This window comes from Falco rusticolus, chromosome 4, assembly GCF_015220075.1.
Source record: "Falco rusticolus isolate bFalRus1 chromosome 4, bFalRus1.pri, whole genome shotgun sequence".
NCBI lineage: Eukaryota > Metazoa > Chordata > Aves > Falconiformes > Falconidae > Falco > Falco rusticolus.
In genome coordinates this window covers 83,316,956-83,343,062 of record NC_051190.1, presented here as the reverse complement: position 1 = coordinate 83,343,062, position 26,107 = coordinate 83,316,956, and the positions used below count along the sequence as shown (strand labels likewise).

Below are 26,107 nucleotides of genomic sequence, written 5' to 3'. Positions count from 1 at the left end.
TCCAGCAGGAGAAAACAAAAACCAACACATCCATTTAAGTCTAAAATACGCTTTCTGTATGTCAATGCCTACATATCACAGCAGTTACAAGCTGCTAACAATATGGGGAGCAATGGACAGCTTTGTGTCTCTTCCCTTGCAAGGCATTTCAGCAGATCTCGAACCATGACATATATAAAAACTTCAGTGTGATCCTTGAAATACCTATGTATGTTACTTTTCCAAGTTATGAGCGTTTGAACAGTGCTCCCAACCATTAATGACAAGGAATCACCTTCTTTCTCAGTATCTCTACATACTATGAAAACAGGGTTAAATGTCATGACTCTTGATCAAAGTCTCAAGATGATGATTCAGACCCCTGGCCCCATTACAATTAATGGGAGTTCTGCTATTAACTTTATTATGTCAGGATTTAAACTCCTGAGATCATTTAATTGTCCCAAACATTTATCACCTTGTTTCCATTTTACAGCACAGCTAAACACATGTCCAGACCTGCAGCCATAGTGTTTTGACCAAATACTGCTTCAGTGAGGACTCAAAACAGAAAAATACCGTCTTCCAGAAAAACAATTCCTAAATCAGCCCCTGAATTTGTGCACAATCCCAAACCACATTCACTTATGAGATGTAACAGCATCACAGCCCAAGCATGTATTGCTGAATTTTAGTTTACTTACATTTTACATAGTCATCATGATCATACACTGGTCAAAAAAATGCTTTTCCAACACAAGATATGTTAAAGCTCTGTCTACATCCATGTGCAGGTGTACCTGTGACCTTTCCAGTATTGTTCTGTTTTTCATTACATTAGCAAAAAGACACAGATTCTCCAAGAACTGCGTTTGAGGAGAAAAAGCCCTTGTTTTGCTTAATAAAGAAAATAGGTGCATCTGTATGCTTAACTACCATCCATATAGTAAAGTTGATAAAAGTAATAATGGTATGCATAGATTATTTTTTTTTTTTCCTTAACCTTGATCTATATTCAACTGATATAGGCATAAGGCTGAACCCACCAATACTGAAGTCTAGGAGACTCTACGGCCTCTTACAGCAACATGATAGAAGTAGCAGGATTGGTACCGAAGAAAAAAAAGTTAGATTAAAAGAAGAGACAGAAAGCAGGGCAGTTGGGCTGATCCAAAACCCAAAAGATATCTGTTAGCAAATCAGAAATTTAGGGTGCATGTTCTGTATCTCTGTGAGATGAGGTTTTATTTGCTGGCTATTAAACCACACAGGTTTTCTGCAGTAAACTTCTGCATTGCAAAGATGACTTTATCCTCAAACTTAAGCTCCAGTGACATTTTTAACAAACTAATTGTGGCCTAAAGACACCAGAAAATGTTTACTCACACCATATTATATATAATGTATTTTAGATATAAGACACTTCGGTAAGTTCATGAAAGCAAGAACTCTAAATTTGTCTCTGGGTGATGTTCATTTCTTAAGAAATGTACACATCTGATATCAGTTGAGCTGCTCACATCTTGTATTTGGTCCTGCAAAGCCCAGTTCCCACAGATGAAGCAGCATTTTGTCCCTAATCAGAGCTGCCTCTATTCGGTGATCTGGCACAATATGCACAGTATTAGGTGACAAAAAGTGAGAAAGGTATAAAAAAATGTGTCTTTTGTTTTTAGCACACAGAGTGTCTGGGTTTTAAGCATTCATAAAAAATATCAAAATATTTTTAGAAATTAAATCCAAGATAATTGTTTTGAATAAATTGCCGTGTACTGAGGTAACTGGATTGTAAAAGCAAAAAGGAGTATTAATAAAAGTGTTCCGGCAGCTTAAATCTGTTGTAATTTAGTAAATTACTGTACAACCACCCAGTAGTCCTGCACTATAAAGTTACTTCTGACTTTATACCAATGTATTTCTAGCAGCAAATCTCCACTGTAGACCATATTTGACCTTTTTCTAGCACAGATCATGTTATAATACTAAAATTCATTATGCTCCTAAAAATAGCAATGCAGAGATTCTGAAATGATTAATGACAGTTAGGACTGTTGAGCTTGATGTAGAAAAATAAAATAGGGTATCCATCCATCCATCTACTGAAAGCTCTAAGATTATTTTTCCTGTTCTGTGGTGAGGATATTAAATTTCACAAGAGTTCTCCTCTTCTAAGATTGTCAGAATGTCAGTGGCTTTATCTAACATTTGTTCTAACATTTAATATAGTACATAACTGCCCAGAGGTACCAAAATACAAGCAGCAATTGAAGGGTGGCTTTCTAAAGGTACAAATAGGAATGCTAGACATGAGTTTATTATGAAAATCTTGAGAGTCCCAAGACTCAGGACAGAGATATCTGTCACAGCCATGTGCCTGCAAAGCATTCTTCTGTTCAAAGTAGCCCCTAACAAATATACCAATGATACAGAGACCCTTTGCCTTAACTCAGCAGACCATAGTTCAATCTACATGAAAAATCTTGTCAAGGACCTAGCACTGCTACAGTGAATGTGTGGAATTTCTTTACTTTCTTCATAGAAGTGCCAGTGTTTATTAATGAATCGCATAGAATTAACACACTGATCTCTAAAATCAGTATCTGAATGTCTCTTGTGCAGCAAAGAACCACGTACTGTGAGAAAACTAAGGGGACAAAAGCATATCATAGGACAATTATGGTGCTATTACCAGGGAATTATACATACGCTTTATATTTTAAAAGGGTGACCATAAAGCTAACTGCGCACCTCTACAATTTAGCAGAAAAGTAGCTGAGGCGGGCACCCTCAGAGTGTGATCCAGATCACCAGTTTCAATTGAGTAGTGAAGGAAAACACAGCCGACTATCCTGGAGCAGACACCTAATTTTTAGATGGATAAAGTGACATGAGATTATTTGTGCTGTGCATCTTAATGCCACTTTTTTTTTTTTTTTTTCACTCACTCTTCTGATTCAAGAGATGAAGTTATCACTGGCCAGGCATATTCTGCTTTCTGACCACATTAAAACCAAAACTGACCAGTGCTAAAGACATTACATGTGATGAATGCATGTTCAATTCACTTACACTGAGCCTACCCCAGTGACATGAGCTGAATGTCAGCTGTGTCTTACATGTCTGCTTATTCCAGCTTTTCTCAAAGAAGAGAAGAATCACGACCCTCTATTTTCAACACTTAAGCAGCAGGCACTTAACACTTATGGAGAGGGTGGAATAGTAGGCAGCACGGAGGTAGTAAGGTCTCAGCAAAAAATTTGCACATTCCTTGGATTAATCAGTGGATGTACAAGGGAGACACACAACCTGTTGTGCACACAACTCCCATGCACTGCAGGACAAAACAAAGGAGAAAGAAAACCCTGACGATACCATTATTTTTCGCCTGGTCCTCCAGTATCGCAGTCCACCATGTAGATATGACATTGTTCATTATGAACAGGATAGAATAACCTGACAGAGGAGCCGAGAACTTACTTCACAGCCCATTTAAATTCACCGCATTGAGATGTGAAATAACACTTGTTTCTGTATGAGAAACAAAAGTGTTAAGGATTCGACGCTGAAAATTTAAATAGCAAAACAGATCAGAGAAACAAGCCAGGATCATTGATGTGTGGTAGCACACAAAGTTCTCCTTCATTGCATATTTACTTGGTGTTCCTTGCTGGTAATAGGCAAGTGCAACGACACCTGTACAAGAGCTTTCCTGTAATGAAGGACTGATTTTACATACTATTAAAATTATAATGCTGCTGCTGCAGGGAACCTGAAAGACAACAAGCTGAAAGCTATTAATGAAAAAACAAGATCCAAATGTGTTCATTCTTCATATTTTATGCAGCTATTTATCATTCAAGGAGCAAATTTTACTGCTCAAATAATATCATTTAAAAGGATCCTAGATCTTTAACTCCCATTCCAAAACCAGCCATACCTGAAATTCTCAGCATTTCCTTTACAGACCTTATAATTTCAACATGTATTAAGTGAAAGTGAGCACACATGGAATACCTGTTCCTTTTAGTAGATCCTGAATTTTATAAGAAATATCTAGTTATAAAGGAGAAAAAAAACAAACAAACACAACACCAAGTCTTCTAAACTGAATCTGGTGAAACTCATGCAACTAACAAAGATTACACATTCTCACTTAATACTTGTTTAATAATTCCTTAAACTGTTTAAATAAAACATTAATGTAATGCTAATTTTAAAGTTATTATAATTATTTAATTAAGCTAAGTAGGCTTTAGGTGCATCTCCATGGCTTTTAGAACAATAATATAAAACTGAATAAATTGAACTCTTGTAACTCTTGCAAATACAAAGATAGTAAATACAATTCCTGGAAACATTCTCACCCATAAGCACCTTTATGCATATAAGCAGCGCCTTTGAGTTCTATTCAGGGAAGTGTTTTCTGGAGTGAGGCCCTATGGAATACATGTAACAGTGACACTCTATTTTCTAGTATTAAATATAGCTGAGGAGCATGAAGGTTCTGAATAGTTATTTTATTCTTTCTGTGTATGAAAGCCAATGCTTCATTGGTGGCACATTTTGAAATCTCTGGAACCCATGCATGTAATATTTGGAGTCGTTCTTAAATTCATGCCATGAGAAGTATAAAATTTCTTACTGAAGGTAAAACAATATACTCAGATTTCTATTTGCATGAAGAAACATGTACCTTTGGGGGCTATCCTTGCAACTAATCTTTCTGTTTCAAGATGCTAATTCTGCATATTTTTGTATCTTCACAGTTGTTCACGAGCATATTATTTTCTAACGAGATGTCAAGTTTCTACCTTAAATCTTTGTATTTTTTTAATTGTACTCCTTGCACTTGCTTTTCTGAAGCTCTGTGAAGGTCACAGAGCAAGAAATAACACATAGCTATATTTTGTATGAATTCTTTGCGTTAACGCACAAGATCTCACCTTTTCTTCTAGAGGGACAGCTCAGATATTTCAAGCAATCTTTTGCTTTTTGGTTCGTAGCCATTGAATTTTAAATTCCTAAGCAACATTAAAATAATGAATGCAAGATATTAATCTTGCATTTGAATTGTATGAGAGATAAAGCAATGTTTTATAAATAAAGCTATTTATTAAATAGAAATTATAATCTTTTTTTGTTTTCAAAGGGTATTTGGAAACATACAGTTGAAGTCCTTGCCATATTTTTAATAATAAAATATTTGAAAAGGAAAGAAAAATCAATATCTTTCTAATAATCAAAATATCTGGATCTTTCTATCAAAATATTTGTATTTCATTCTTGAATTTCTATGCTTCACATTCCAGGTTCCTATCTAGTTGTTTCCAATATTCGTCATTAGAATTTCAGTACAGACATGAAGGAATGATTGAATTTCATAGCTGCCTAGTTATATGAAAAGTCTTCCCAGTAAGGAACTTCCAACAATGCTATCTCTAAAGTGATCAGAAAAGTGAATTCATTCATAGAAATTATGACAGGCAGAGTGACACGTACAAACAACAATCAGGATTTCAAGTTTTCATGTTAGGATTTTGGGTGCTTATTTCAATGTCATTAGGGAGGGAAGAAAGTAACACATGTACAAATCTTAGATACAGAAAACATAGAAAAAAGGCTGTCCTGATTAATATGTATGCATATCTATAGACATTTGTATGAAACACTTTTCCTGACTTTGAAGACATCTTCCCTATACAAGGAGACAAAGCCACTTATACTTCTCTAGACTGCTTTCCTTTCAGCCATCTCAGACAACCTGGGGTAATTCCACACCCAAAAATCCCTGAAGGGATGTCAAGAAGGCCAAAGCAACTCAGGGAAAAAGTTTAGCAAGGTCCTGCCCTAGGTTTCAGAAATCAGTAGAGTTAGATAAGTAACGCTCAGCATAGCTCTGACCAGACTAGAGTGCTGAAGCTCAATGCTGTGTTTCACTTCTTGGTGCACCTTTTTTTACAAGCAGAAACATCTTATGCTCTGCAAAAGAGGCTGTGCAGCTCCAGGACTAACACAACAGAACAAGAATGTGCTAAAAATCCAAACATAAATGTCTTCAGCCTTTGCCCGTAACCACCTACCTTTTCCTCTAAGGTCTGTCTAATATTAGAAAGATGATTCAAGTCTTTGAGGACTATTCTAAATACACCTCTGTGTTTCCTTCTGCTGCTTTTGATACCAGCATCAAATTATTAGAAAATAATAAAATCAAGTCTCTCAAAAAAAAAATGTGTGGGAAATTTCTCACTGATTATCCATGATACATAGAGGAGATATCTTTAAGGATATTTACCTTAGATGAGTATGAAATCTACCACTCACATACTAGATAAGATGGAACTGCGAGTGGAAAAATTCTTACGTTTTTTAAGTACCTGAATGCTTGTCTTTGTTCTATCTTAATTAAAATCAATACATCTGACTGAATGTCATTATTTTGTCACTAATAAAGTACACATTAATTAAATACCATGCAACATGCAGAAGCCTGTCTCTTAACGGGAAACTCATTATTAAACAGTATTAAGAAACAACATTTTAATTAGAAGAGGTTCAGTAAGGTCATTCCAAATGCTATTTAATATTTTTATCCTTCATTATAATGCTGCAAGTGATGTAAAATCCAACTAATACAAAATTTAATGAAGTGTTAAGGCTCTGTCCGTAGCAAGCAGAAGAAAATAGGTTCTAAAATCATCAGTTGAAGTAGTAGATAAAGCCTTCTTTGAACAACTGAAGAAGCCTCAAATTCACTGACCCTCAAGGTGGAGGACTTCAACAATCTGTTATCTGCTGAAAGGACAAGACAACAGAGCACAGGCAATCCAGGGGGTTTCTGGAGGGCACTGCTCATTACTTCCTAACACAAGGACTTGAGGAACGGGCAAAGGCAGGTGCTCTGCTGGACCTCATACTTATGAATAAGGACAAACTGGTCAGGAAAGTGAAGGTCATAGGCGACCTTGGCTGCAGTGACCATGACATTGTTGAGTTCAGGATCCTGAAAGCAAGGAACAAGGCTGATAAGCAGAATCATAGCCTTGGACATCAGGAGAAAAGACTTTGGCCTGTTCTTCGGGTTTCCTGGAATAATCCCATGGGACATGGCCCTGAAGAGAAAAAGGGTCCAAGAGAGCTGTTTGTTTTTAAACAATGAACTCCTCCATGCTCAGAAACAGTCCTGTGCACAGGCTGAAGTACAGGAAGTTCTATTTAAACATAAGAAAAGATCTTTTTCACTGTGAGGGTGGTCAAACACTGGAACATGGTGCCACCGGAGATTGTAGAGTCACCCATCTCTGGGCATATTCAAAACCTGATCGGACTTGGCCCAGACCAACCTGCAGTAGCTGACCCTGCTTTGAGCAGGGAGGTGAGTGTATGTGATCTCCAGAGGTCTTTTCCAAACTCAACAATTCCATGATTTTGTGACCCTGTGAAACACATTGTACTATTTTATTGTAGTTGGAGCATGCAACAATCCCAGCCTTTCACTTTCTGTGCTCAATCATACCAGAATTAAGGAAAATGGCCAAATCAACAACAGGATTTTGTGCAAAAGGACAAACGTAAGCTCAGAACAAGTAAGCATATTTGATACCACACTGCTTTTGTAAAACCAAAGGAGGCACTACAGAGGCTAATTATTTTTGCTGTTCTTATCCATAAGCATTATATTTTTCAGTGTTCACAGAGAAAAACTTCAGTTAATGAGATCATAAAGATTCTTTAATCAGCTTATATTGTGAAAAAGTATTAAAGTCTACACTTTCACAACAGGCACATGAAATATATAGTTTTATGATATATTACTAGCACAGGAACTCACTTCCCCCTTTCCCCTGAACCACCTGCAATTTTTAATAGTCATGTATCGCCAGGGTACCAGAAACCCATAAAAGTTTAACCTGCCAATTAACAACTAGGTAAAGTTCCAGCCTTGTACAGTATTTTGATTGCTTCCAAGAGCTTTTCACAAAATACAGAAAATATTTCAACAAAATTACTAGCCACAGTTTTGATCTGATCGATACAAGTTGAGTAGTAGGAGAAAAATATAATTGTATTATGTATGAAAATAATTAATCAATTTTTCTACATGACAGTAGACCTCCCAAAGCCAACACTGGATAAAAAGCACTTATTTGGGAGGGGTGGGTGGCTGGTGGCAAAAATAAATGGGGTAAAACAAGAAAATATTTCTAATATTTCCTCTCAAAGGGGACATAGAAAATAAGGGCAGAGTTCTGTTACTCTATACAGGGTAAGTTTACCTATTCAATATAGGTACGAATTACAGTGCAATAATTTTCAATTTATTTCATGATACTGCATTAAAGAAATAACAAGGTCAAATAACATTATCTTGGTTTTCAGTAATTCTTTTCTGTAACTAGGTAAGAATGTATCAGCTTTCAAACCATTTTCAGGAATACACAAATTGAGGTGCAAAATAGTTGCATTTATGTAGATCTGGACAGGGAGGTACAAAGTATACTTTTTTTTGCATTACTATTGATAATCACAGATCCTAAGTACTGACCAATGCTCCCATTAAGATTTGAACAAAAAAAGAACAATAAAAACATGTCCACCTCTGAGAGCTGAGATTTAATTATAAAGCAAGAAAGCCTACTGTATATTGGCAAGAAAGAAATCACAGACAATATCCATCACCTGCTATAACAGACACCGACTCCTATCCATCAAACCAAACACTGCTAAGTTTTTGTAAGTACCGCACAGTTTTGCGGGTAAATACAAGATCTCCTAAAATCTCCTAAAAATGAAAAACATAATGAGAAAGCATAAAGATGTCCATCTGAATGTGTAACAGTTGGTAAAGCAAGCTGTTGAGCAAACAAAGTGAGAATACATGTCTGCTACTGGAAAGTAGATGCCACAAAGAAGCAGCAGAAAATAGGAGAAAGTCAAAGTCAGTGGGATGTGGATGCAACTACAAGCCTGGAACCTCGTAGAATATAAGCAGACAAATTATTTTGAGAGATATCCAGTCTGAAGAGGATGAAAGTAAATGAGGAAAAGGGAGCTAAGAGAGAGAAAAATCATAAATTGCTTAGGGCATAAGTGGGAGGACCTGAAAAAAAAAGTGGGCCTACAGGCAATGAGATGAAACTAAATGATCACAGAATAGTCAGAGTTGGAAGGGACCTCTGGAGATCATCTAGTTCAAGCCCCCACTAACGCAGGTTCTCCTAGAGCAGGATGCACAGGCATGTCCAGGCAGGTTTTGAATGTCTCCAGAGAAGGAGCTCCACTACCCCTCCAGGCTGCCTGTGCCAGGACTCTGTCACCCTCAAAGCAAAGACATTCTTCCTCATATTCAGATGGAACTCTTGTGTTGCAGTTTGTGCCCGTTGCCCCTTGTCCTGTCACCGGGCATTACTGAAAGAACCCAGCCCCATCCTCTTAACATTCAGCCTTAAGATAGTTGTAGACACGGATAAGATCCCCTCTCAGCCTTCTCCTCTCCAGGCTACACAGGCCCAGCTCTCCAGTCTTTCCCCTGAAGGGAGATGTTTCAGCCCGCTCATTATCTCCGTCACCCTCCTCTGGGCCCTCCCCAGTGGTTCCCTGTCTCTCTGGAACTGGGGAGCCCAGCACTGAACACAGCACTTCCGATGTGGCCTCACCAGGCCGAGCAGAGGGGCATTATCAACTCCCTCGACCCGCTGGCCACGCTCCCCCTAATGCACCCCAGGGTCCCATCAGCCTTCTTGGCCACAGGGCCACTGCTGGCCCGTGGGCAACTGGCTGTCCCTCAGCACTGCCGGGCCCTTCCCTGCAGAGCTGCCCCCCAGCAGGCCAGCCCCAGCCTGTGCCGGTGCGTGGGGTGGCTCCTCCCTGGGTGCAGGACCCTGCACTTGCCTCTGTTGGACTCCATGATGTTCTTCTACACCCAACTCTCCAGCCTGCCCAGGTCTCACTGAATGGCAGCAGAGCCTACACAGATACACTGGTGCATCAGCCACTCCTCCCAGTTTTGTATCATCAGCAAGCTTGCTGAGGGTAGACTCGGTCCCTTCATCCAAGTCACTGATGAATAAATTGATAATAAGTTCCATGATAAATGGGAAATATTGGGGTTTACAGGACATCTTTCTGCCACAGGGATACAGGTGCTGCAGAATAACCTTATCCCTGGCACTACACGGTTACAACTGAACACACAGCTGCATTCACAGGGGACCTTCAAGGCACAACACAGTTCAACTACCACAGTTACACCTTGCCTTTGGGTCAAAAAATGCCGTTATTGTACAAAAATGTGTGTACACAAATTACAGGAGCTAATAAATAGCCCCAGACAAATCCTAGAAACACCCTGGATGCAGGTTCAGGCAATTTCTAATGCTCAAGTCCACTTGATGAAGAGAAAGTGCACTAAATTCAGAGGCAAGAGTTTTTATTTTATGTAAACACTACTGATTAAAAAATATCATTTTTTTAATAATAAAAGAGCAAATTTTTGTACCACAAAGTCCAGTATCAGTACGAGGGTAAGCAGTTCTCTTCAACTCTTAGCTTTGAACTGATTCTATGGTACATAAATCTGAACTTGTTATTGGGTTTTTAATTCCTTTTTCTGTCCCTTTTCCCCGTCTTTCTGCTTTTGCAATCTATAAATACAAGCTTTAAGACTTGATAAGCATTCAGCAATAATGAACTATCACCCATTTCACAGAATTTTCATTATCATTCTTCAAACTGCTATGATTTTTGTCAGGCCAAGTTACAATTTAGGTCTGCAAATTTACTGTTCACTGTCTTCTAACAGATCACTTTTCAGGAGACCGTGATCTGCTATCACTGAGGAAAAATATTAACTGAAATATTGCCCAGCAATACACTTACGCTCTCTTACCTGATCAGAAACTGACTGAAGAAAAAGCTGTGGGCTTTATGGCACACTCAAAGTGTCTTCCAGGATATTAAATAAAAACAAACAAACAAAAAGCCTAGCTTCTGCCTAGTCACTCAGTTTCCTTAGTAAATTCTTTGTGTCTCTGTTTGTGAGAATTACAATAAAATCACAATAAAATCAGTATTTGTAAGAGTCAAGGAAGTGATTACCATACTGAAAAAAACACACAACAACCCAACCAAAAGAAACCAAAAAACCAATATGAAAGCCCATAGGCCAAATGTTTTCAGACATAGGCTATAAACCATAATTGGAAACATTTGGACTTCATGATACTTTTATCTACTATAATTTTCATTTCATTATTATAGAGGAAAAGGGATCAAAATAAATATTGTTTTAGTCTGCACTTGTAAATTAATAGCAAATTGCAAAGATGTGACATTTTGGTAGTATCTAATTTATCATTCACTTAGTTCTAGATCTATGCTATAACATCAAGCACATACTCCATTACTAGTCACCAATCCAACTCATATTCCAATAAAAACAAAAAAAATCAATTTGCATTCACATTTTGTAGGAATGGCATTTAAGATTCTCTTGGAGAGATTCCTGGCTTCTCAAGAAAGGGTTCTCAGAAGAATGGTTGAAAAGGAACAAACAATACCTTTTATTTCTGGTTCTCTAGATGTTCAACAGGCATTTTAATTCAGAACTACTGTGTTTGTTCAAGTCATTTGAGATAACATTTTCCAAGTTTTAAGGGCTTGTCATACAGTATTAAGTTTCATCTATAAGCACCATAACTTTACATACAAAGCATTCTTTTTTATTAGTATTATTATCAGTATATAGTCGGTGCACAACACATGCTTAATTCAAAAGTCCTCCCAAGTTTAATTGAAACAATCTTAATGGTTCCTAAACAAAAATTAAGTCAAATAGCTACAATAATTTAGAAGGGGAAAAAAAGTGTTAAGTCCAACATAATAATGAAATGCAACAATGTATAGTAGAGTAAAAACCTAACTTCTCAATTTCTAATTATACAGGATGAAAACATAAACAAAGCTGAAAATTCATTCACTCTTATTTAATTAGGTGGATATCACAAATGTTAGTTTGGTTACTGAGCAAGGAAACTGTCTACAGGAATTCTGCTTTGATTTGTGGCAGTCCTTGACGCCACTTTGACTGAAGCAAAATATAGCCAACACACACAGCTCTCACCATACCACTGCAACCTAGGAAAGCAGGACAGATCTATCCCTGGTGTGGGGCACTCCTGGTGACCACTCTGCTCAAGAAGTAGCACCATCCACATTTATCTGTTTCTTCTGTTTTGCAGAAGGTGGGAATTTTCCTGGTTTTGGTATAAGTATCTTAGACTATCGCATTTCATGTTCACAAATGAAAATGGGATTATTCAGCTTAAGCATAATGTTTTACTCATTGCCAGTTAAAGAACTGTAGAAATTAGCTCTGCCACACACCAGTGATGTGCCTAGTCATTTTTCAGCTTCATAAACAAGTCAAAGGGAAAGGAAATCTATTTTTTATTAACCAGTTTCTAAACCCAAGTCATTTATGCTTCACTCTGCTGAGACCCCTAGTCAAAGGAAAGTAAGGGCAACTGCAATAAGTTTACCACTAGGTTGCTTTATTAAAATCTGTAAGGTGAAATTTTTCAACACAATCAAATCATCATAAAATATGTTATGTATTTATGATAAATTAAACTGTTATTACAGTCCTTTTCACTATTACACCACCCTCGGGACCAAGGGATTTTGTAGGTTCCAAGTATGTGTTATTGTGAGGTGCTATTCTACTTAAGGTTAAGTTGCATTTTCCATTATAAAACCCCATTTCCAGGGGTTTATTACTCAGCCATAAAAATCTGCTTGGGGCTGAAATACAGCATGTAAAGACTCAGTTCAGCAGCATATTTTTTTTTCAATGAATATTTAAGGAAAAAACAAAACAAACCCTCAGTTTAGCAATTTTTAAAATAGTAAATTACCAAACATTCAAGGAAATTCCACATATGCTGAGATACGAGTCTGGATCTGAAGTACTGACCCCAAAAGCCCAAAACAATCTCTTCAGTGACCATCTGCCTGACCAAGCCCAATATTTTGCCATGGCAAAGCAGAGCCAGCAATACCAACCAACATGGCAGCCTAAGCATCACAGCACTGCCTTCAAAGACTGCTCTTTCCAGACCCTTTCATGAATATTTGAATGCTTATTCAAATCTTTCTCTTTTTAGGTGTATATTTTTCAAAACTATAATTAAGACATCATTTTCTCATTTGATTCCTGAAAAAGAAATGCAAGGTGCTCCACTTAAAACAATTGTTTATGCTTGTCAAAGTTATCAGGGCTTTTTTTTATTATTATTTTTTCTTTTTTTAAGGTATCTGTATTGATGGCATTAAAACTTAAAAAATATTTCAATGAATTTTCTTTTATTTGTTTTGCATTCTTAAGTTATGGTGACATAGGAGTGGATGTCCTGAGTCACAGTACAGGTTCGTTTTGCTCTGTACCCAGCCTGATGCAGTGACTCATGTGCAGGTACCTAGGAAAAAGTAAGAACATACTGTTTTCCCAGCCTCCAACTATTTTCAGCTCAACATCATCTTGAGTCAGACGTATCTTCCGATATATTTAAACTATTACAAGAGTAAACATTTAATGTAAAATCCTGTAATTTTCTCTGGAGATTTTGATTCTGTGAATATTCTTTGGGTTTAGCACATATGCTAACAATCTATGGTGATTCAATACAGATATAGTGATAGAACGATACATGCCAGTGCACCAGTATGTGACCACACATACACAGCAACTCAAACAAACTTTAAAAAGTCTGATTAAAAAGGCAGGAAATACCAGATTAATCTCAATGACACAACCTTCATTTTAACACCCTTGTGCACGGCTGCTGTAACTGAATCTTTAACCACACCTCTATGTGCTGGGTTTTTTTCTACAGAACTTATGCCACATTTGCTCACAGCAGCCATTGCTCTATTTCATCTTTTATTCTCTCCTCTTTCATCATTATGTAGTCTTTGCTCACACCTTATTCACATGGAACAGCAAAGCAGATATAAAGACATTTCTTTCCAGGCTCTTGACATTTCCTTACAGGTTTTCCTCTGATTCACACTGCAGGAACATGCTCGATTTTGAGTTTTGCAAAGTCTGGTAAGATGTGCAGCAGGTTACTGATCCACCAAAGCAGAAGCAAAGCATTAGAAGGATGAAAGTAAAAGGGAGCCACTTGGCTGCCATCCTGGGACATTACCCACGAGATTATCTTCACCCTTAAGCAGTGGTTAGCACTGCACACCATTTACAGCAATCCAAGCACAGCTACTCTACACTTCACCTGCAGTGAAGTGTTGCAGTGGATTTCTCTCATCCTACTCTCCTCATACAGCCAGCCCCAAGCTCCAGTCCTCCAGCTTCCCACTGTCCTTGCTCAGGAGATCACTGTGACACTTCCACCACATAGGTCCCTTCCTTCAAAGCCTTGCTACTTCCAACTCTGAATTTCTCTTTGTACACTGTGAGGTCTGTTAACCTTCTCTGCTCCAGGTTCTTCTACAGGTTTTTCTACCTGTAAACCTTCAGTGCCAGTTTTGATCCAGATAACCCAGATCAAACCTAGCATGGCTGCCACAGGCAGCAGGACCACAACAACACGAGAGTCCTGAGCATCCCCAGGGTTCAGGGAACAATGCAGTGCAAAGCTCTAATGCACAGGGGTCACACACATCTTCTATACACCAACATTTACAATGCCTTTCCCAAAGTAAGCCTTATAATACAGGCAAGTTGTAGAGGGACAGCTTATTCCACTTAAAACCTGTATTTAACTAGGCAGCACATCTGTTACAGGTTATGTATAAACTAAAGTGTTAGCACAGACAAAACCTTTCCCTCACCATTGTTAAATGCAGGTATGGCACACAGTGCTGGTGGCATACAGTACGTGCTGGTGTTTACCTGCAGTTGTACTTCAGTGAGAAAAATCTTCTCCCCCCTCATCCCCACCCTGCAACGCCCAAGCATATCGCATCATTCTGGGCCAAAAGGCAATGGCAGTGTAAGTCCTTAAAGATTACATGGCCCCTCGTGAACAGTTAAGTAGAGATTATTTAAAAGGCTTAATTACACAGAAACCTGACACACTCCTTTTTAATGGGCAGGCAGACTGCTGTTTATTTAGTTTTTGAAGTCTAGTCTAAATTGGGCCTTGAGAAAGAAAAAAGTAGCCTAGGTTTCAATTAACAGATTGTCTTCCACTAGTCAAGGCATAATTTGAGCTTTAGAGAAACACATGCAAGAAGTAAAAACAGAGCATAAGTACTTCTTTATACTGTATATTATTTTGCATCAGCCTAGTTATATTGTGGTTCATCGTTGCTATTAAAAAATTTACGTGTATATTCTAGTTAAAGTATATTAACATAAAGTAATATTGTATCTTAATATATATATCAGCCATTAAATCTTTCAATACTGTCCAGTTTTATCAGTAATGGTTTAGAAAAAACACCACCCCATCAAGGGTAGGAAAGACAGAAGCTTCCACCAGGAAACAGTGCAGCAAAAGGAGTATCAGTTGATAGTAACAAAATATTTTTATAAGAGAGAGTGACACTGCTTATACTTATAAATATCAGTACCAAATTTGGAAATGTTTTGGCTGTAACTATGCAAATTAGTGGCTGGGACTGTCTGTTGAGATGTATTAGGATATACTTATGACATAAATGTTGTGTGGAATGCCTATTGTGTAAAAAAATATTTTTTTTTTTAAATAAAAAAACCCAAATTCAAAATCTGAGAAGAAGACTTGAAAATCTTTGTTTCATAGTTTTGATTCATGACTTAAAATTAACTCCTTGCAGGCTGAGGTACTGCACTACATCAGAAAAAAATACTCAATGCTTTTCAAGAAAAAATACTATGGATAAGAATGAAGAGCACTTAAAATTGAGTTAGGAACTAGGCATACAATAGTGATTTGCTGTTCAAATTGACTAATGCCTAGGTCAGAAGAAATGAAGCATATTATTTTCTCTTTAATGATTAGCAAGAAAGAACATCTGCACACTGTTCTCAGCAGTAGAAAGTTGTGGGAGGGAACTTAAATTGTCAAGTAAGATTTATTCAGGTTGTTAACTGGTATGAATTTCTGAGTGTGCAGTGTACTTCAGAGTCAACAGAGGGCTGGATGATTCTCTACCAAAGATTCAAGAAATCAAGTTGGCAGAAATAATACTTTCTTCATACATATGACTCCTCAAAATATGGGGTATTTCAGCTTTTTAAATATACATATTTCCAATACTGTGAGCAAACAGGAATGCAGGTACACACTCACAAGAAAATACATACATAAAAATTTTTTTCAAGGTTAGTTTCTATTCTAATTGTACCAAACTAAATATTACTTTGGCTTATTTGTACCACTTTAAAAAGCCCAGGGAAAACTAATTTCTGTTTGAAAAATGATCACATATTGAAAACATATAGGAAAATTGTCACTTAATAGTTCTACAAATACTGATGCTTTCAGTAAGCAATTCTCAAGCCAAGTCACTGCCTACACTGCAGACTTTCTGTCATGAGTTCCACACTTGCGCTCTTCTGCTAAATCTGGCTGAAACTTCCAAACACGCTTTAAAGCTTTGGGAAGAAAGGCAGGGGTTGTTATTTTAGCCTTGCTGCCTCAAGAATGGACAAAAGTTCTGAATTTAAAACTGCAGTTTGGCTGCTCTACAATAACAGATTACAAGTTTTTAAGCATCATGACACATTTTTGCCACCATTTAGGAAAATCACTATTTTTAAAAGAAGTTTCATATGAAATGCATGCTCAACCTACTATTTTTCTTCAGTTTTACTTTACAATTCATTAAAAGCTTCACTCCTTCAGCTCTCTAAGCTGTTTTCAATCCATTCAAAATCCCTATTGTTCCTGTGAAATGACATTATTCTACCCAAGAAGGAAAGCAAAAAGCTATACACCATATGGTATCTTCACTACATTAGTAGAAGTTTCACTGATGCCAGAGGAAACCAGAATTTTTCTACCCTACAGATTGCATCTGCATGTCATTGTTTGGGGTTAAACAACAGATGAAAAGATTTTATCAGTTAATTAAGATGGGGCAGGGGGAGATTATTAATTTATTTTTTTTTCTGTTCTTTCATGTATTTAGTGATAATAACAAACAAGCCTTGATGATTTCATCATACTACTTTCCACCACACACCTTGCAGAAGGCTGCACTATTAAATATGATTTGCACTGGTAAAAATGCAACCTGCCATCATCAGAGCACTATGAAATGAATATGCACCCAGAAACTAATACCACTGAAACAAATTTATAAATAAAAAAACCTTGGCATGCACGGAATTGCTTCAGTAGACCTCTCTACCTCATTATGCCACAACTGCTGCAGGAAGCAGGTGTAGCATTACTCTCTGGTTCTAGCTCAAGAGGAACCAAACCACTTTTGATGGCAGGAGGAGAGGGAGTCTCTAGGACACCTTCAGAGTCCTCATATCGTGGCTCTTTTAGACCAGCAAAGAATCCTAAATCTACAGAAGGCTCCCAGCACGGAACAGCAGATTCCTGGGATTGACCAGAAGTCACATGAAAGACAACCAGCTTAGGGGAATGACATGTCTGCTTCTCCATGGGAGGACAAAGCTCATCTATCTGCTATACTTCAGCTCCTGCTTTCACTTGCACAGTCCGTCAGTCTCCTCTAGGGAAAGTCCTGCCGGTGGGAAGGGTTCTTTAACTTACACATCAGTCCATGCAGACTTCAATCAAAAACCTGAGTATTTTTAACTTGCTGACTTGCTCCATCTCTTCAAAGCTTGCTGGAAATTCTGCATGTTCTTAAGCACGCGAGCTTCCCTGGGCAGCTACTGTTGCCACAACACTGTCAACGTGTGCCTTTAGTTCCTGTTATGGCAGACATGGTGCCCCACTCTGTAAGTAGCCAGTGGGCCCCTGCCCACACAGTGTCACTTCATTGGACACATTCAGGCCTCGGCCACTGTACCTGATCAGCTGCTGGTCCATTGCTGAAGGCTTTGTCAACACCATCAAAGAGTCTAGCCTCCCAACAACACGTTTTAAGTACTCATACACAGTCAGAGAGAAGACTGACATACTGGAAACAGAAATTGCACAGGCAGTTAAAAAAGAAAACAAACACCAATATAATATGTTGAACATATTCCATTTTCATACTTTAAAAACCTGATTTTTAAAGTATATAAAATTTCTGCAAAACATACACTGAAATACTACTGAACTGAATGAATTCACAGCAGAAAGGTCTCAGGCTACATCAGGGTTATGGTTATTGCCATAAATTTTGATTAAATGTTTATGAGTCAGTTGAAATATTGCAGGCAGGATCTTTTTTCACTATAGGCTGCACATATAGAGCATAAAATCCTCTAGAAATATAGGGGATTGTGGGTTTAAAATATGATTATTTATTGTTAGATCAAGTTATGAAGGCAATGGTTTGGAGCCCCACCTGAGATGGGAATACCACCAAACAAGGCTCTTTTTAAAACAGAGGAGGTAAAAAAAGACCAACTCAGGACTCTTGTTAGATGGAGATAAAACAGATGTGAAAATCAAAGAAAGGGACAAGCACCATATTAGCGCTGTAATATAAATAAAGAACTGAAACACTGAGATGAGGCAACTTGTCTAAAGTATAATAGATACTAGGTATCTACAGTGGGCCAAGGGTCACTTACACCAAGGGCAGCCCAAGTTTTCTGTTGAAGCCAGGGAAAGAACCTGCTAGCAGAAGCAGATTGTTTTAATACAGTCTGTACCTGGTTTAATGTCACACTCAAACTTCAATTTTCAGTCCTCTTTAATCAAACATCATATCATAGTGTTACAGACAGGAAAGATGCTGCTTCAGAAAAAACACCTTTACATGCTGCGTGAAAACTTCCCTGGGCTAAAGTTTTCTTATTGTCCTGGGTACATGAAAAGAAGTCCAGAATCTAAATGCAAGCTACTACAAAAACAAAAATGTAGCAGTAAATTCAGCATTTTCTTTACCAGCTTCTGTTACACACGCATATGTGCTCTTTGAATCAAAACATCCTACAAGTATGATTTTGATCTGATGAACTCATGACTGATCGAAATAACTTGTTATCCTTCAGATCCCAGCTCGCTGAAACAAACTTTCACAGGGATATTCCTCCCTCCTGTAATTCTCCATTGTGCACATACCATATATAGTGGTTAAATTAAATGCACATTTAGTAAGTTTCCTCTGCAATTATTTACTTGTGCAGGAACAGCTTGCACACTCTGGAAAGTTTAACTTCTTAATTATGAGTCCTTTGCTAGATATTTATGCAAGTGAAATTACGAGGACATGCAAAGATGCATAACAGGTATTTACATTCCTCTGTGCTCTGAACAGAGCAGAATTCTTTTTGAAATCTTAGTGTGTATTTATGTATTTAAAAACCAATCTAATATATAAATATATATAAGGTTCTGCAAGCTCCTGAATTTGCATGCATGAGCTCACAAGGCAAACACCACCATTTTAAAGCAGCAAAACGAAGCGTGTAAGAATGTGTTTAAAGAAATAAAAGGGAAAAAAAAATAATCATGCTTTATGCAGCCATGCTAGCCCCACACCATCAAATACCCGCAACAGCTGAATGAATAACCATTACTCAGCCCTTCACTGCACTGCCACACTGCAGCACTACTGCTGAACAGAAAACTGGCCTGCAAAGAAAGCTGTTCCTTTCTGAGAGGATGCACCGCAGCTGTGACTTGCTGAATTTGAAGGAACGTTCAGCAGGAAGCCTATTATGAATTTCGGTTCACATTCAAGAAATTACGAGAGTTCATGTCCCAAGTGGTCCCAGGAAGAGGCAGACTTCTGATATACTTGGGTATTGACAGTAGTCAGAGAAGTGGGCCATACAGTTTTATTTCCCTTTCCTCAAGCATTTCTGCTGCTCTGAGCTCCCAGATGTTTCCAACCTTCCTGTTTTCAGCCTTCCTCTTGATCTTTCTGCTGCTGCTTGAGCAGTCTGGGCTTCAGCTCTGGAATGCTCACAAGCAATTATCATTTAATCAATCACCCACAGTTTTCCCCAGCATTACAGCTGGCATAAAGCAAGTGGTAATTTTTCATACTTTATAGTTCCAATAATAAAGAAAAACAAGAATCTTTGTGTCTGGCACAGCTTAAAGTAGGTTACAAGCACAGGAAGTAAACGAGTTTCTCAGAGCAAAAGATAATTGTGGAAGTGTATACAATGGGAAGAGTCTAGAAACCCAACAACAGAGGTTGCAACCAGTTCACTCCAGAATTACACATCTAAAACCATGTGTGTCTATTCAGGTATGCACAGAGAAATGTGTTATCATTATCATAATTTTTTTTATATTTATATCTACCTGTTACCAGATTGAAAAGAAACAGTCCCTGGAAAATAAAGCATCACTAATTAGCTGAGTCCCATGAGCAGAGTGCCTGTCAAATCCTTTTAAGTCACAAATTAATTTCAAATACTTTGTTGTGGTTTGGTTTTGTTTTGGTTGTTTGGTTTTTTGGTGTTTGTTTTTTTTTTTTTTTTTTTTTTAAACAGTGGGGCAAAAGAAACGATTTAGCAAATACCACCTGGATCCCATGAGCACTTTGATAATACTATGCCTGTATTAAAAATGTTGTTGGAAACCCTTGAGTACATTTCCAGTATATCAGAAATAAAGACAACTGTCAGATACTCTTATTAGTCTGTTGGAAAAGCCAAAACAGCCCAGTGGGAGGGAGAAATGTTATACTGACACAGTTATGAGTCACTACAGTTTTGGTTGAATCAGGGCCATTTATTTGAAAATCTGCTGCCCCCAAATGCTTCCTAATTTACAAACCACCACCACCACCTTTTTTTTTTTTTTTTTTTTTTTTAACTGGATATCTTGTATATAAATTTGTTTCCATCACTTTATGCTCAGGAATTTTCTGTTGGCCCTTGTGTAGCATGATGCCTATAACATCCAAAACAGAGGGCTCCAGGATGTCTGCCATAAGAAAATATACTGGCGTGCTTTATTTTTAAACATTAATACAGTTGGCAACCATGAGGACATGAATGACATGATTTACAAGTTTGTGGGCCAGACAAAGAAGGATCAAAAGATTATCTGCAAGCAAGGAGTCAACGTTTCAAAACAGGAACAGAAAAGGCTCATCTGTACACAGACCAAATCTCTCCAGCAGCCCAAGGTAGTGGGGAAGAGAGTGCTGGAACTCCTCTGCATCAGCTCCTTCTGCAGGGGTCAGGATGTGATTCTGGCAAGCTGATTTCACCCTGTGAGTTTGTAATTGCACGTAATTTCTGTGTCTGAGTGGGAAACAAATGCACAAATGGGCAGATCACGTCTAATGGCTGGAAAGAAACCCTAAGAGAAATAAAGTTTAAGTATCTGCATTCTGACACAAAGGTTAGTAGTTTGACTATGGCACAAGGAGTTTGTGAACAAATAAGCTAAGTTACCTTCACCAATGCTCCTGAAAATAAATTGTTCCCCCTTTGCACTCTGCAGCACAAGCCTGGTGGGGCACATCTCAGGCTTCTTCCAGACCTGCCTTCAAATCATGAGAGACACTAGAAACAGCACCAGAACAGGAGCAGAACAAGAGTTTTATATTACAAGTTCTGAATATTGACATAAGTTGGCCGCCTTCTCCTGGTTTCCAGGTCTTCATAAAAGACATCAGACTCTTCTTGGCGGTGAAGATCATACAAACTCCTAGAAATTGCCAGGAACAAGCAGATGGGGACGAAACCACATAACATGTCTTACCGGTAAGCTACAGACCAGAGTCTGAAGAATTCAAAAAGCATCAATTACTCCCAACTTTGAAAGACTCTTTGAGACACATTTCTGACTCCTTCCCACATCAGCCCCCAGGGAAGAAACAACTCTGTCATTTTGCTCTTAGCCCAGTATGGAAAGTAAACGACTGCTTTAGCCACACCATCCAGCACAGAAAAGGAAAAGAAAAAAAGCACAATCTGAACGAGGGTGGGAGCTGCGAGCGATGCTGCAGCCAAATCAAACACTTTCCAAATGCTGGAACAGAGTACAACCCTAAATACAAATGAACCCTGCTGGTTTTATGATCTGCGCAATGAAGTTTATCAAGGTATCACTTCAAGGCTACATCCTATTTACAAATACAGCACTCAAGCCTTTAAAGAGCTGTAGCAATACAAAGTAAATACGTGCTACTAATTGCTTCTTCCCAAGGATTAAGTTGTTGCAGTTTGGAGCTGAACATTAGAGGTTCTTGTTCATGCTTCCTGGTTTCTCCTTTTCTGTACCCAAACGAATATTTTCTGAACACAGTAAATGGAAAAAATGGTCTTTTTGCTCAAGCATTTAAACAGTCAGTCCTCTAGTGAATAATAATGAAAAAGAAAAACAATATTAACCGGATGGACTGAACTCCAACCAACAGCTCCCCCTACCAGCCAATTCAAAGAGGATCAAGAGAAGTAAAAAGTGCAAAAAGTGAAGTTGCTCTAGGATTCAAAGACACTATAAACTAAAATATAAGTTTTCCAGTGATAGCAGGGAAATTGTATTACAAGTGCAGAGGCTTATGCTCAGCATTTTGTGATGACAAGGAACATTATACCACAATGCCTCAACAGAGTGCCTCTTACAAGTCACTAAAAAAACATACCTTTAACTGTAATGCCATGTTTAAACCTACAAGTAAAGGGTTTCTATTTTGTTTTATAAAATGAGAGGTACGTTTTACTACAGCTGTGTTGGAGTCATCAAATTCTGCAGTAGGAAATGCCGTAGATTTACTTGGAGGCAGAATTTGACTGAGTTCACTGCAAACTCACAGAAGCACTCAAGTTCAAAGGGACATTGGGACATCTCCAGGTCCAACGTCCTGCTCTGCCAAATCAACACTGAATTTGGATCACATTGTTTAGGGCTTTATCCCATTGGGCATTGAAATCCCCCAAGGAGGGAGGCTTCACAACCCCCCTAAGTAATCTGTTTGCTAATTATCCTCATATAGATTTTTTTCTTTTTATTCTCAATTTATGACAACTGTTTTTTGTTACCTTGCTGAGCATCTCCATAAAAAGCCTAGCTCCACCTTCATGGCAACATCCTCTAACATATATCAGAAGGCTGCTATTTCCACTTTTATTCATACCTATGTGAAAACCATTTAACTAACATTAAGTCTCAAGGGCAACTGACAATGGTTTTTTAGACACACAACACATACATTGTTTGCATTCAGCTACACACACGAAACAAAGTCATTTATCACAAGGCTACATGATCCATCACATAGACATCTCCAGATGTCCGAGTTAGCTTACGCATTTTACACAGTGCATAGCTAAATCTACCTGTCTTGTGCATACTTATCTAGCCAGCATACTGATAGGGCATCTCATATTTTGAAAGCATTTCACCTGTGCATTGCGTACTGATTTCCAGTTCTGAAATTGTTTTCAACATTCTGAGCAGCTTCAAAGACCTATTTGCTTTTCTTCCTTAAAAAAAAAAAACAAAAAACCACCCAAACAACTACAAAACAACAAAAAGCCCCCAAAACCACTCAAATGTTTAATCAAAATGTTTTCCTCTGATTTCCACCATTTCCTTATCCACCCACATATGGTTATATCCCCTGACTCTAAAGGACACATTAATAGTATAGTGTAACAGCAGTAGGCCTAGAACATGAATTTCACATCTGAAAATGTTAGATTCCCAAAATTCCCAGTGAAACATGTAAATACATATTTTCAATACTTACGATCCACTATGTTGATCATAAAAGTTGTGATATACTTATGAGTCAGAAATCTATTTTAGTTCATTTAGGATTATGTTTATGACACTCTCTAAGCCTTACCTTTGAACTAAGGTACTTATACCTTATATAAACACAAAAAAATAATACCTCTAATACCATTTAAAGCCCTCTAAAACGTTTATTGGTTTCCCTAATACTTGGTGAGTATATAAAATACTCAGTTGTGAAATGGAGTGATTTAAAGCTTTTAATAGCTCTTTAGAAGGAAAACAACTGTATAATTTGTTTGTTGCTTTTCCTCTTGTAAAAAGCATACCTATATCTGAAACCAGTGCTCCAAAACAATTCTTGTATACATTGTGTATAGATTCTAGACTCACATTTACTGGCACATGCCATTTCTACACAACACAGATTGATGCATAATTATAACCCTAAAGGAACCAACTCCTAGGTTCCCATGTACATGCAAGGCACCACTACCTTCACAAGCAAAAGCACAAGCACAGTTCTCAGCACTGCAATCTCAGAGAGAATGAACAGCTGAATAGATCCCATTTTTACTTTTTTTCTTTTCTTTCAATAGCAAAATATTGCAGGATATCCATCGAGTTGCATGTTAGAAACTTCCTGTAAGTGTAACTTACTTTTCTCATTCAACTCACATGGCATTTTTGATTGACACCACGTGGTTAAAATGATACCATTTGAAAATCTCCAATTTTAAGGGCACTTAATGAACAACCTTTTCTGCACTGACATAAGTGAATGTTAGATGTTAAATGTTAGAGTTCAGCTTTTCCAGACACAAGACACTTGACAACAACCTACTGCGCTTTGACTTACGCTCCTAAATCAGCCAAATGCAGTGTCTGAAAAAAGAATTTCTAATTATTGTAAGAATCTTTATTGATTCATTAGTTGTTAACAATATAAGGAAAATATTATACATACTTATAAATAGTTATTTGATCATATACCTGTAGATAGATGTAATTTATCTTTTAGCAAACTCCATTGCAGGGAGAAACCATCAACAATTTTTTCCTGTTCTGATTGAACATCCTTTTATCTTCTGCTCTTCTTGCTCTCAGAGTCTTTCACCAAAAAGCAAAGCTCTCCACCTGCATTTGCATTATGTTGTATTTGCCTTTTACCATGTAAAATATACCTGTATATAAGAATATTTTTTTTCCAGGTTAATTACTGTGTGTGACTATATAAGAGTCCACAAGTTTATCCAGGCATCTCAGGAATGCTGTACAAAACCCTGTGTGCAGTCTCAAGAACCAAGTCTGCAAGAGAGGAAATCTATGTTTCATAATAGTAAATCAAATTAATGGGAGGGGCAGAACAAAATTCTCTCTTACTAGTCACCTGCTTTACTTTCATGTATTAAACATGCAGAAAATGAACAGTCTTTAACTGTGCAGTTTTATTTGTAGTCTCTGACTTCCAAACACTAAATAGGACCCAGCCACAGGACAAACTTCCAAAGTCCTGTGAAGAGCAAGAGCCATACACACCCAGATACTCAGTGGGTCCAGCAGCTCGGAGCCTGGGAGAGCATCCCCTGCACCCAGAGTCCACAGGTCCACAGCCTCACACACCAGTAGCTAGCACTCAGGCCAGCTAGCTCACCTCCAGGTCTCTTAGGGTTCACACAGGCAGGCTCAGGGCAGAGGGACTATGCAGGGTATGGCTGGAAATAGGTATTAGACTACAGACTGCAGCAATCAAGAATAGTGCTCAGATAAGCGTAAAGACCAGCAACCTCCTTACAAGTGACAAGATCCTTCTATACCCTTTGCCCTCCCTCTTCCCATGTTTTCTCCTCCTTGACCCATCTTTGGTCCTTTGATCCTTCCCCCAAATATCCCATACCAAATTTTGCACATTCTCACAATCCCATTAAAATACCCTATAACAACTTTTAGACAATCCCAAAATACTCTGGCTGCAGGAACCCACATGAAGTCCTACGACCCTTCAGGCAATAACCCCGTTAAGATCTTGTGCTGGTTTGGGCTGTGCTAAAGTTAATTTTCTTCATAGTAGCTAGCATGGGGCTACATTTTGAAGTTGTGATGGAAACGGTCTTGACAATACAGGGAGGTTTTCGTTATTGCTCAGCAGTCCTTACACAAAATCAAGGTCTTTTTTTCATACCACCCTGCCAGTGAGTAGGCTGAGGGTGCACAAAAAGTTGGGAGGGGACACTGCCAAGATAGCTGACACCAATAGACCAAAGGAATATTCCATACCATATGACATCATGCTCAGCATATAAAGCTGCAGAAGAAGAAAGAAGGGGAGGACAATCGGAGTG

General features: G+C 38.0%; 1 protein-coding gene across 4 annotated transcripts in view; it reads right to left on the bottom strand.

Moving 5' to 3' along the window:
• HDAC9 (histone deacetylase 9) overlaps positions 1-26,107 on the bottom strand; it is a 479,936-nt gene that overhangs the window by 315,294 nt on the left and 138,535 nt on the right. The window lies entirely within an intron of this gene.